This window comes from Varanus komodoensis, unplaced genomic scaffold, assembly GCF_004798865.1.
Source record: "Varanus komodoensis strain SLA01 unplaced genomic scaffold, ASM479886v1 scaffold22, whole genome shotgun sequence".
Lineage (NCBI taxonomy): Eukaryota > Metazoa > Chordata > Lepidosauria > Squamata > Varanidae > Varanus > Varanus komodoensis.
Window position 1 is genome coordinate 12,813,987 of NW_025335606.1, and position 12,387 is coordinate 12,826,373.

Consider the following 12,387-nt stretch of genomic DNA (forward strand, 5'->3'; position numbering starts at 1 on the left):
GGCAGCTGTGTTGATCTATCATAACAAGTCAGTGCCGGGAGATTTAGCTCCACCAGGCCTAGCCCTCTGGGTCTTAATTGCCCATTCAAAACCAAGCCAGCTTAAAATATTTTGAATTACAACAAGGAACAATGTTTTGTTGGGGAAATGTATCCCTACCTGCAGCTATGATGAGAACTGCTGCAAAGCTCAGAGGAAGTACCGACTCCTGAGGAGGTCACTGATGTTGTCGGCATCACTGCTAAAAAAAGAAAAGCTGGTACTAAGAGACCGTATTCCCAATCACTAGGTGTGTGTCTGGAAGCTGGACAGAAAAGAAAGCCAATAGGAAGAAAGTTGATGCGTTTGAAACATGGTGCTGGAGGAGAACTTTGCAAGTACCCTGGACTGACAGACAGACCAGTGGTTCCTCGATCAAATCAACCAGAGCTTCCCCTAGATGCAAAAATGAGCTTGGTGTATGTTCTGCACATCTTGAGAAGGTGAGATGCCCCAGAGGAGACAATCCTGCTAGGGAAAGTCGAAGGCAGAAGAAGAAAAGGAAGTCCAGATAAGAGATGAAACATACAAACAGAGCGAGTCAGAAGGGGCCTCCCGGGCCACCTTGTCTGACCCCCGGCTCCAGCCGGCTCCGCTCACGACATGCCCACCACGTGCCTGTCCAGCCTGTCTTTGAACACCCTCACTGATGGACTGACTCCATAAAGGAAATCACAGCCTTGACTTCAGACCAGTTGAGCAGGACTGTCACAGGCAGGACCTACTGGAGGGCTTTCATTCATGGGGTCAGCATAAGTTGGAGACAACTTGATGGGGCAGAACAACAGCAAGCTAGAAGCCCTGGCCGTGTAACAGCACGGCCAACATGCCCCCTTCTGAATTTGCAGGCATGCGGTTCACCAGTTTGGGAAATAAATACTGAAGGAGCTGGTGAACAGACCCAGAAAGGCAGTTCTTGAGTTCTTAAGTCATTCGTGGTGCTAGTGAACTCAAGTGGGTTGGACCAACAGCTCTGAAGAAGAAAATGGGTCCAGTGAGAAAAGAGGAGGAGTGTTCAACATATTTGGGGGAATCCTCACAGTACCTATTTTTTTTTTAAAAAAATCCCGCACTATTCAAGCAACAGCGCCATCCCCAATAAATCGTCCAGTGTGGACGGAACATGTTTAGCAGCTGCAGCATGTGGTGTATTCATTGAAAAGTAGGAATGTCGGAGTGGGGAGGGCTGGAATGGAGTATTCTGGAAGAGGGCAGGATTCTATCCTAATAAAATGGAAGGAGCACAAACACAGATTCCATTCCATTTGTTTCTGGCTAATGGAGAGAAGCCAGGTGCTGATACATTGTCCAACACAGAGGTAATTTCAGGTAAGCTCACTGAAAGAGAGTAAGACTGCACCATCAACGATATATCCTTGGGCTATATTTCCTCCCTGATAATTCCAGGGAGAGAACCTGGGCCATTTAGCTGTTCCAAAGATCCTTTGTACACTTTTAAAAAATGGTGGCTGTATACCCATCATGAGCTGGATTCAGACATAATCATATATCGAACGGACCGGATAAAATGAATGCGACATACGTTTGTCAGGACCAACCTAAGTCTCAATTATTCCATTGGGTCTGCTTTAAATATGCTTAGAACTGGATCCCCCCAGGGAAGTAGGACAGAGGAAGTGGAATTAGCTTAGTAAGGGAAGCTGTAATAAAGTCAGAACAAATCTCCAACTAGCAAAGAAGGGTCACTGTCTGATAACTGGAAGTAATGTGACGAACACAACCGAGCCTAGAATGGATCACTTGCAAAATGTGTTTCATTGAGGGAGAAGGCCATCTTTGAAGGGACAGACTTGTCAAGGGCTTAGGAACCCTGAACTGGGATCTGTTAATGGTCTGTGATCTATCCTAGTGAGTTACAGGGGCTAGGCACTCAGGCATCAAAGCCGGGGGAGAAAGAAGATGTGGCATCCCACAGCAATCTTCCGCAGTCCTTCTGAAAGTCCTGGAAAAGGCCAGGCCTGGATGACATACCAGGAAGTTCTGCCATTGGCCTGACCAACTTTCTTTTCAGGGAATTGATGGGAGTGATTCTGGCCACATGGGAGTGATTCTGGTCTTTCACATCCAATTCATGCATGGCCAGCAATTCTAGCCATTGTGTTCTGTTAAAATAATGATCCAGTGAATGATTGGAAGGCATGCTCAGCATTTTGACCATTCATCCCTTCTGAATGCTCCTTCATCCAGGGCATCTTTAGGGGTATGGGCGCTGCTGTTGGGCCACCAAATCTCAGCAGCAAAAAACTGGAGGCTTGTCATCAAATGGCATTAATGCGCTTTAGGAAGGAGGATAAAGCAATGAAATGGAGCATCCCAAAAGTAAGCCTGGTCAGCCACCCTAGTCAGCCCCCGGAACAAAACCTTGCATTGCAACATTTTGTTGCAGGTCCCATCTCTGAGATACAGAGCAACATTTTTCTTCCTTCAAGCACGGCAGCTGACTTTACTGCATTACATTGATACCCCGCCTCTTTTCCTCTTGTGAGGAGCCTAAGAAAGTGGGCATAGGCTTTTATCCACAGTACAACAACCATGTAAATTAGGATAGTGCTGTGACTTGAGTTCTTCATGCCGGCAGTAACAGTCTCACCAGCACTTCTTTCCAAACGTCTTTATTTTACACGTAAGTTTCTGAGCATACCCGAAGCGAAATGTTGAACCCTCTCTGGCCCTCTTCACCCAAGGCTTTGCTTACGAATCCTCTGTGCCTGTCTTGGGCAGGCGGAACTGGGCACACCTTTGCTCCTCCGAGATCCCTATTGGGCCACCCTATGAGTGTGATGATGGATCAGGCCCACCTCTCAGGAGGCTAGTTCCCCCGTCTGATAGACTCCCCATTTCTAAATCCCTCCACTCAGGATGGTATTGCTCTTCCTCATCCCCATGGGCGGGTTGACTGCGCCCCTAATAATTCCCTAGCAGGCACAGGCAGGTACCCAGGGCCTTGGATTGGGTCCATTTCAACAACCATCTTGATAGCAGAGCCTGAGCTGTCAGCCCTGCTGGGACAGGCCAACTCCCCTTCCTACATTTCGTCCTCAGAACCTGAGCTGTCAGTCCAGCCAAAGTGATATCCCTCCTGTGCGTGCCCCTGAAGTTTGCCAGAATGAGCACACACAACAGATAGGTAAAGGGAACCAGGCCATGGCCTCCTGATTGTAGCAACCTCCTAGCATTCCGTGCAGCAGTAGCCATTGCTAATGTGATGTCTCTGCTGCCATTCCACCTCCCGCAAGTATTTTCGTCCACCTGAGGCCAGCCTTCTTGGGTCACCCACCTGGCTGATTTGTTGCTGAATGTTGAACCACCCAAATGAGGACAGTCATGCTGCATCCAGCCAAGGATCCATCTATTCCAGCATTCTGTTCACATGGTAGCCAACCTGCTTCCCAGGGGAGAGCCACATGCAGAACATGAGTGCAACAGCAAGCCCTCCCACCCATGTTCCCCTGCAACTGGTAGACACAGGCACACTGGCTCTGATCCTGGAGGCAGCACAGGGCCTTCAAGGCTAGTCCTGAATCTCTCACCCTTAAGCTTCCTGGGATGACTCAGAATTCTAGTACTATGAAAAGAGGGGAAGGTTGTCTCTCTACTCATTTCCTCCACTCACATCATAGTTTTGTACACATCCAGTGTGTTTCCCCCTCACTTGACTTTGTGCTAAGCTAAACAGTCATCATAAAATTGTTTCACACTAATGTTTTTTTCCTTCTTTTTTGCCCTAAAATGCATCACTTTACACTGAACTGCATATGACATCTTGATGGCTGTTCTCTCAGTTAGGAGAGATCTCTTTGGAGCGTTTTGCAATCCTTTTAACCACTTTAAAAAATTTGGTGTCAACAGTAAATCTGGCCACTTCACTGCTTGCTCCTACTTCCAGATTATTGATGAAAAGTTGGAAAGCACAGTCCCAGCACAGATCCCTGACTCCACTGTTCATATTCTTCCACCAGGTGAAATGACCATTTATTGCTACTCTCTTCTGTTGACAGAGTTTGCAAATGAGTTTCTTCTTAGCCTGACACTGAAATGAGGAAAAGTAGGGGGTTAGCAAGGCCTTCCAAGGAGAAGGCATTCCATTCTGTGGCCATAAAAGGCCCCTTTTTCATTTCCACATTATGTACAACTCCATATGATCAGATGAAGAGGAGAACCGCCCCCTCCCATTGACAGATATAAATACCTGGACAGGTGTGTTTCCTGGGTGTGTTTATTTTGATGTGTGTGTGTGTGTGTGTGTGTGTGTGTGTGTGTGTGTGTGTGTGTGTGTGATGGTGAACTTCTCAATGGAAAATCCGAGAATGAGAGTGTTTACTATGAGCAGGGAAATCCTCGCAAGGAGCTTCTCCACACAAAGCATTTTCTACTTTGCAGCTACTTTCCGTGATGTCTTCATCTTCCAGGGCTGCTCCTATTCTTTGCAACTATCTCCATGTTTGTGTTTTTAGGTTCTTTAGTTGAAGAAAGTCCAATATTACCTGGAAATGGCCAAATGAAACCCAAGTGTAGTTGTGCAAGTCTACCACAGTGCCCCCTTGTGGTTATGTACTAGAACGTATTAAAAATCAGGGAAAGAAAAACCCTAGGGAATCTGATCTTAATCCCACAATGAATCCGAAGCAGAAGCTTCAGTAAACTGGTGGATTAAAGTCTTCATGTAGAAAAGTCCTGAGTGAATTCAGAATTACCCAGCTAATTTCAAATTTAGCCACATTTCTTTCTTCACTATCTCACAAATTGCCCCTTCTTCCAACAATGGATAGGGACAAGACCAGTAAGGAATAATTTAAGAAGAATTATTCTTTACCACCTCAGTTTTGGAAGGAAATGTTCCCCTCTTTTCTGCACTGCTCGTTTTGCCACGTGGTAGAACTTTGACCATTTAACCAAAGCATTTCTAGGAAGAGCACTCATGTTGCGAATGATCCTAACACATTTTGCACCATTCCATCTTTTCTTCCCCAACAATTTTTTCTTAGAAAAAATGGGGTGGGGAAACATGGCGAAGGTACAAATGGAAGACAAGCTGTCGGAGCCTCTTTGGATGGAGTCCCGTCATTACCATTACATTTCTTTGCTGTGCAGCTCTATTATAGTCCACCAGATGGCACTCCTAGCCAATATATCCATTTAGATTTTGTTCACACCAGATGGAGCTGCAGAAAAAATCGCACTCTCTTCCTCTCACATAGTAATCTGGGTAGAGTAGCAGTGATTAATAGTGAGTCCAAAACTTCATGATCACAAAGCAAAAAAAACCCCAGAGATAGTTCACACCATCATGACTAAAAGGAAGAGACACCTGAAAATGAGCACAATATTCCATAATACACTCTTCATTAAGCGTGTTTCTTTGCAATGAAAAAGGTCCTCTGAAAGCACAGTCCTGTGCAAGCTTAGACAGGTAGAAGTCCTATAATTTCCAGAAATCCTTGCAGCCCCTGGCCATTATGGCTATGGTAGGTCCATAGCAGGCAGGAACCCAAGGGTGGGAAAGGCTGACAATACTGACTCGAAGCTGCAACATGTTGCTGGTCTCTTTTATCAGAGAGCACAGTGTGGGGTGCCAATCTGAACGTATCTTATGCAACTCCACAGCGTGAGCCTTTGGCAGACTAAGCCAGACAAATTCCTTGTAGACAGGCCTACCAATGGTGTAATATTCATAATGACCCAAATACTAATTTACCAGGGATTGCAAGGAAAGGATACCTCAGCCGGTTCTGGTTGTGGGTTTTCTCGAGGCAAATGAATAGGAACCGTGGCCAGTGCTGACAGCAAGGGTGAATGTGGGGTTTGTTCACAGGAGAAAAGAGCCCACCCGGAGTGGGCTATTTATTTAAGCACAAGAGGGCTACCAGAGCACATTCAGCCAGCATTGCAAATGCAGCCCCTCTGCGGTTATTTTGTCAAGCCTAGCAAAGAAAGATTGTGCAGGGATTAAACCAGCATGACTCTTTTAGGATCACATGCATGGCAAAGCAACCTGGGCTGGCCTGAGCTTGGAGGGGAGACTGCCTGGCAACTGAATGTAGCCACCCTAAGTTCCACAATGGAAGAAAGGTGGAATATAATAAAAGAGACAGACAGACAGACAGACAGACAGACAGACAATGCAACCTGTGGGAGAGACAAGGCCTGCTGTCCAAACCCAGTTACTCTCCAGCACCTGCCAAAGACCCATGTCCCAGCAGGGATCACTGGAAAGAGGCTGCTGGTGTTCATGAACAATTTCACCTGTATCTTCACCTGCCTTTTGCTCTGGTCCAGATGATGGAGGGGCAGAAGCGGTTGCTCCCTACGTGCTTCCTTTCTGCCAGCCTGCTAATCAAGGAGCAAGAGCAGCTCGGGACCATGCCGGTGAGAAAATAGACTCGTTGGGAAGGAGGCCCAATGGGGACATCTTGCCCAGCGGCTCTCAAAGACCCCTGGCTGACACTGAGGATGGGAAAGAAGTGAATGGAACCCGGTGGACTTGGAACTGGGAGGGCGCGTCTTGTGTTCTTATGCTGGAATATTCCTTCAATGGCCTTGCTTATGTGGCATTGTAGGGTGAAGCATAAACTGCAAAGGAAGACCATAAATATGCACTATGATTTTACACTAATGTATGAGGGCCAGCCTCCTGCTCTGACCTCAATAAGTCCAGAGGAAGTCTGTTCTCCAAGTACTTTTATCAAAAAGGAACACAGCCTTGCCGACCTTGGTAGTTCAGCTTAGTTTAATACCTTAAAGCTACTTTCCTCCTCGGAGTCTTTACTCTTACTTATGGTTCTTAAGAGTTCATCATCCTCGTCTTGTGTCTGTTCTCGGAAATTTGTTTCCTACACAGGAAAAGCCGACACCTTGACTTCTTGAAAGGTATCTTCCCTGTGGGGATACAAATGCATAATTTTTGAAAGATTATCTAGAAGGAAGTTGACTGAGTCCAGTCCAGGGGTGGACTATGTCACCCGTGCTCTCTTGGCAGGGGGCAAAGCTGGCTTGACCAGGCCAGCTGGGGAGGGGGCCACGCAACCACACCATCCCTGGAGTAGCTCTTTGGATACGTGCAATTTTCTGAAGACCTGACCAAGAGCAAGAAGCACCATTTGGTACTGGGAGTGGGTTCAGTAATCCAGATTTTGCTGTACAATTTGCAGCGAACTTGAACCCCATTCCTGCTTTTTGGAATTGATGAGAATTGGGAGCTAATGAGCTCTCTGGAAGGTTAAAGGGTTTTCTCTCTTGCCTTAGAATGGAGAGGCCCTGAGTTCTAAAAATTTAAAGCAGGTGTGCTGATCCCAAGGCAAATTTTCTGAAATCTGGTGCAGAAAGAACGGAGGGAGGGAGGGAAAGAGAGAGAGAGCTATTTTCTAAGAGTCTATTTCTTAATATTTTCCAGTGTTCCTTTTTGTCTCTTTTTTTAGTCTTCTTCACTCCAAGACTATTCTGTACTCCGTTAGCAGCCAATAGTTAAAATCTCAACCTTTTTGTTTGAAAAGAACTTAAGTGAAAAAGGAAATAGATAATTCAGGGAAGGGGAAGGGTCAGTCTAAGAGCCTTAGTGAATTTAGAGTAAAGAAGTGGTTAAGGATCCAGATGATTTAATCCAGTTTTACAGTGAGCAATTAGATGCTGGTTAAGGAATTAATCACTAATGGGTCATTAACTTTGACTGCCATTGTACAGTTAACAAGCTGAGGCAGGATTATTAGACTCGGCACCCAATTAAGGAGAAGATATTTACAAAAAAAGAAAAAGAAAAAAGAAATCCCCCACAAATAGGATATAAAAAGCAACAGGATAATGTGGGAGAAACTATGTGGGCATGTCAAAGAATGATGTAGTAAAGAAAAGGCAGAGAATTCATCCTCAGCTTTCTCAGGTTTAGTTTACTTTATTCTGAAAGAGAGTCTGTACGCACGTAGGCATAGATGCACACGCCTCCGTTCACCGTTCTACCTTGAGGGAACATTTTATACATGTTTGTGCAACAAAGAAGGCTGAGTCCTGCACTTTCCAGAAATAGGATGTTAAACCTCAGCTTCATGGGCCAAATCCTGCACAGTTGCTTCTGCCGTTTATTGTAAGCCATCCCGAGATATTTGTAGGGAATGGGATAGAAAAGCTCTTGATAAATGTATAAATAAATGGCTGAACCCAGGGCTGTCTTAACAGCATTATGGGCCCCGGGCAAAGCAGTGTCCTGGGGCCCCTACGACAACTCAACTACTGTTAATTTTGGAAGTGTTCCAATTTTCCAAGGGTTAACACACACAGATCAGTATGGGGCCCACGGGCAAGTGCCCATCAGGCCCATGCGTTACGACGGCCCTGGCTGAACCAGCTCCTTCCTTTGCTGTAGCAAGAACTTAATGCCACCCTATCCTGCATTTGGGGTATTTTGGCCCTGCCCTTTGGCTCCACCTGCCTCAGCCAGGGTGACTTCTTTTATCTTTTATCTTGTTATTTATTTTCTATTGCTAATTTCGTATTGTTATTTTTGTATTTTATTGTATTTTATTTTGTGTTGTGAGCCGCCCCGAGGCTTCGGCAAGGGGCGGCATAGAAATGTTTTAATAAATAAATAAAAATAAGCCTGGGATGGAATCTGGCCCTCAAGCTGAAAGGAGTTGGATGCCTTCATTCAAGGGTCTCCACGCAGATGGAATGAATCAAGCCAGGCTTGCGGGACGTTTCCACAAGCACTTGCACAGCATTCTGTTCACACGGTAGCCAATAGCTAGTTGTCCACGGGAAATGCACAAGCAGGACGCGAGTGCTGCAGCGGCCTCCAGACCACGTTCTCCAGCAACTGGTGTCCAGAGTAATACCGCCTCTGACACTGGGAGGTAACAAATAGCTGTCCGGACTCAGCCATTCCTTTATGAATTGGTCCAATCCCCTTTTCAACCCATCCACATGGGGGGCCATCACAGTAGCTCATGGACGTCCATTCCATAGTTGAGCTCAGCACTCTGTGAAGAGGTATTTGCTTGCACCTGTCCTGGATCGCCCTCCAATCAGCTTCAAGAGTTGACACCAGGGTACCACTCTTCCTGTTAATCACCTGCTAGTACTAGGAATGCTCTGGTAATTTGCACATGGTGACAAATCGTTCTCATAGGGAGAAAAATGTCTCCCTGTTCACCTTTTCAGCACCATGCATTGTTTTGTAGAGTACTGTCAGGTCTCTCCCCCCACTTTTTTTTGTTTAGTCGCAAAGTCATGCCCAGCCCATCACGACCCCATGGACAACACTCCTCCAGGCTCTCCTGTCCTCCACCATCTCCCGGAGTCCACCCAAGCCCACACCCACTGCCCCAGTGACTCCATCCAGCCAACTCATCCTCTCCTGTCCCCTTCTCCTTTTGCCATCAGTTGTTCCCAACACACCTTTTTTTTCTAGCTGTTGCGACCCTTCCCCAGTAGGGAAGTGGTTCCAGCTCCTTGATAATATTATTCAACCTTTCCTGAACTTTGTCCAGCTCTACAATATGCTTCTTAAGCTTGGTAGCCTGAACTGCGTACAATATTGCAAGTGTGGTTACAACACAGATTTACAAATCTGCTTCTTTTTCATCTCTCCTGTGTTAAATTTTAGATTGCAAGGCCCTCGGGGCAGGGACTTATCTTGTGTAGCACCATGGACATTGATAGGCATGAATAAGTAATAAATAATATTGTGCTGATCAATAACCTTCCAATGAACCACCTCAGTTCCCTGGAAAGCAGTATGGAAAATACAGGTCTAATCCAGTGCAGTGCCAGGATCTGAGGTGCATTACCAAAAAAGAGAGCACCAATTTCAGTAAAATTTGCCAGTGCCAGGTTTCCCCAACCTCCTACATATTACTGTTTAAATATCTGCAGAGGCCCAAATTGGGAAAGTCTAACTTATTCTAACATGGGTGGCTACTAAAAAGAGAGCGTTTTCTTTAAAATTTTCTTATTAGGCATGATACCTGCTGATATTAGTAAACAAGAAATGTACTTGATTTTACATGTAATCACTACAGTGTGGATTGCATTTGCTCAACCCTGGAAAAGTGAAGACTCACCCACGAACGAACTGATCCTAAAAAAGATCTTGGACTGTGCGGAAATGGATAGACTGACTTTGTCACTGAAGGAGAAAGAAGATACTGACTTCTTTCAAACTTGGGACTCTTTTTATTATTGGCTAGAGAAACGGGACTTCGTAAAGATTATGTCTCTATCTTATCATAAACGGAAAAAAAATGTGGGAGCTGACCTAGCAGGCTTGATGTTTCTGATGATTGATGTTGTTTTTAGTTTTTCTTTGTTTTTAGGACTAAAATTTTGAACAAAACTTATTATAGAGAGAGAGCGAGAGCGAGAGCGAGAGCGAGAGAGAGAGAGAGAGAGAGAGAGAGCGCTTTTTCTGATGTGGCACCTGGTTGTGGAATGAACCCCACAGATAGACTCACTTGGAGTCTCTGTTGGTCCCTTTGGCACCTGCTGAAGACCCTTCTTATTTTCTCATGCATTTCAACATTTTAGTTTTTCAGTGTCTCATTATATTTCCTATAATGACATTTAAAAAAAAATAAATTTTTGCACTGCTGCTAGCTTCTATTTAGCTTTTTAATGTTTTCTATTATTGTTTTACATTTTTAAATGTTATTATAGTGTATTGTCTTGTATAGTTTAACTGACAGCACAGAGTGCTTGGCCTAATAGGTGGTACAGAAATGCAACAAAGACAAACAATTAAGGGCGCAATTCTATGCGTGTTTAGACTGGCTGGCACATGCTGGACATTGTAGGGGCTTTTTTCTATCTAAATCTGCATAGGATTGCACCCTGAATAAATACAGATTTGGAAAGGCACATTTAGAAAGACTCACTAAGATCTGATCAGAAATAGACCTCACCTCTCTCAGCACCCCACCATAGTGGGGAGTTGGTACCTGTGTGTACCTGGCTATGCCATGAAACAGTGCCAGCTCTTCTCCTTTCCTTTTGCTTTTGCTGCCTCTATGGGCACAAAAGCATACAGGTATGGGGTGTCCCTTGGGAGATGCTCCTGCTGAATACATCCTCCGTAAACACAGGCAGCAGCAATTTCTGCAAGGTGTTTTCAAGAGAAGGGATGAGGTGTCCCTGGAATCCACCATCTCAGGCCATGATCTAATGCCCACAGTCCAGCTGAGGTTAAGCACTTCTGAGTTTTACAGCATCCTGGAGTTTGAGCTGAGTTTAAATCATACAGTTGAGCCCCACTGATTTCAGTGCGACTTTGGGCTGGCTCTTGCCCACGGTCACTCCTTCGGGAAGGAAATGAAGTCACGCGACACAAAAACGTAGCCCTGTGCACTGCCCTACATAGCAATAATTGAGGTCAAAATTATGGGAAGGTCCTTTGGTTTTGCACCTGTGGATCTTGGAAAATGTGGTTCCTGTAGATACAGGAGCCTACATGATGCAAATAATGCCATAATTCAAATCTCAGTCAATACAAGGCAAGGTTATGGACCTACCAGCATGGAGGCCCTGCTGCCCAGTACCACCTTTGGAAGGGACTTGTGGGTTCCTCCAGCCCTCCCTGCTTTTCTCTTGGCTTGCATGCCACCCAAGGCAGCGCATTGTCTACCGGCTGCTCTGGGCTTGTCGACTTGGTTACAAGAGAAAGGAGAAGGCCGAAGGGCTTGGAAGGAGAAGGAAGGAGAGAGAGGCTGTTTTCAAAATACAGTGGTTCCCTTTATTATCTGAGAAAAGAACCTCTCCAGTCGGCAAATGGAAGAGCCATTGTTGGGAAGCCCGCATCAGGGAGGGATAGGGAGAAATTGCTAAGGTTAAAAAGCTCCCTGAAACGAAGCCGAACAAAGATGACGAGGCTTGTTTCTGACAGCCCTCTTAAAGATACGCAGAGATTGTGAAAATATAATTAGAGGGCTTCTCTTTGTCTGCTCACAATGAGTGGGAAATGTCGAAAGAAGAGGCCCTCCACTCTTTATTGAAGCCTCCCCCACCCCCCGCCCAGGAAACAATTAAGAGGCTTGTGGGTTTGCTCCTTCCCCTAATGAGAAACATTAATTGCTACAATTTCCAGGGTGTGCAAAGCGCCCCTGTGCCCAAGAAAGTGGGCAGAATGCGGGGCAGGGAGGGAGTTGTTTGATTGAAAAGGTTCTCAGCCCCATTAGATGTGGTAACAGAGATAATGGAAAAGAAAAAAGCGTGTGTTTTTAAACTGTACACGACTCAGACAATGAAAGGGTTCGGTGCAAAAATGCATCATTGTGGCCGAGCCTCATCCTCACGGTGGGATGCGGCACATGTCTGCGCTGCGTGCTCCCCCGGTGCAAGCCGCGTTCG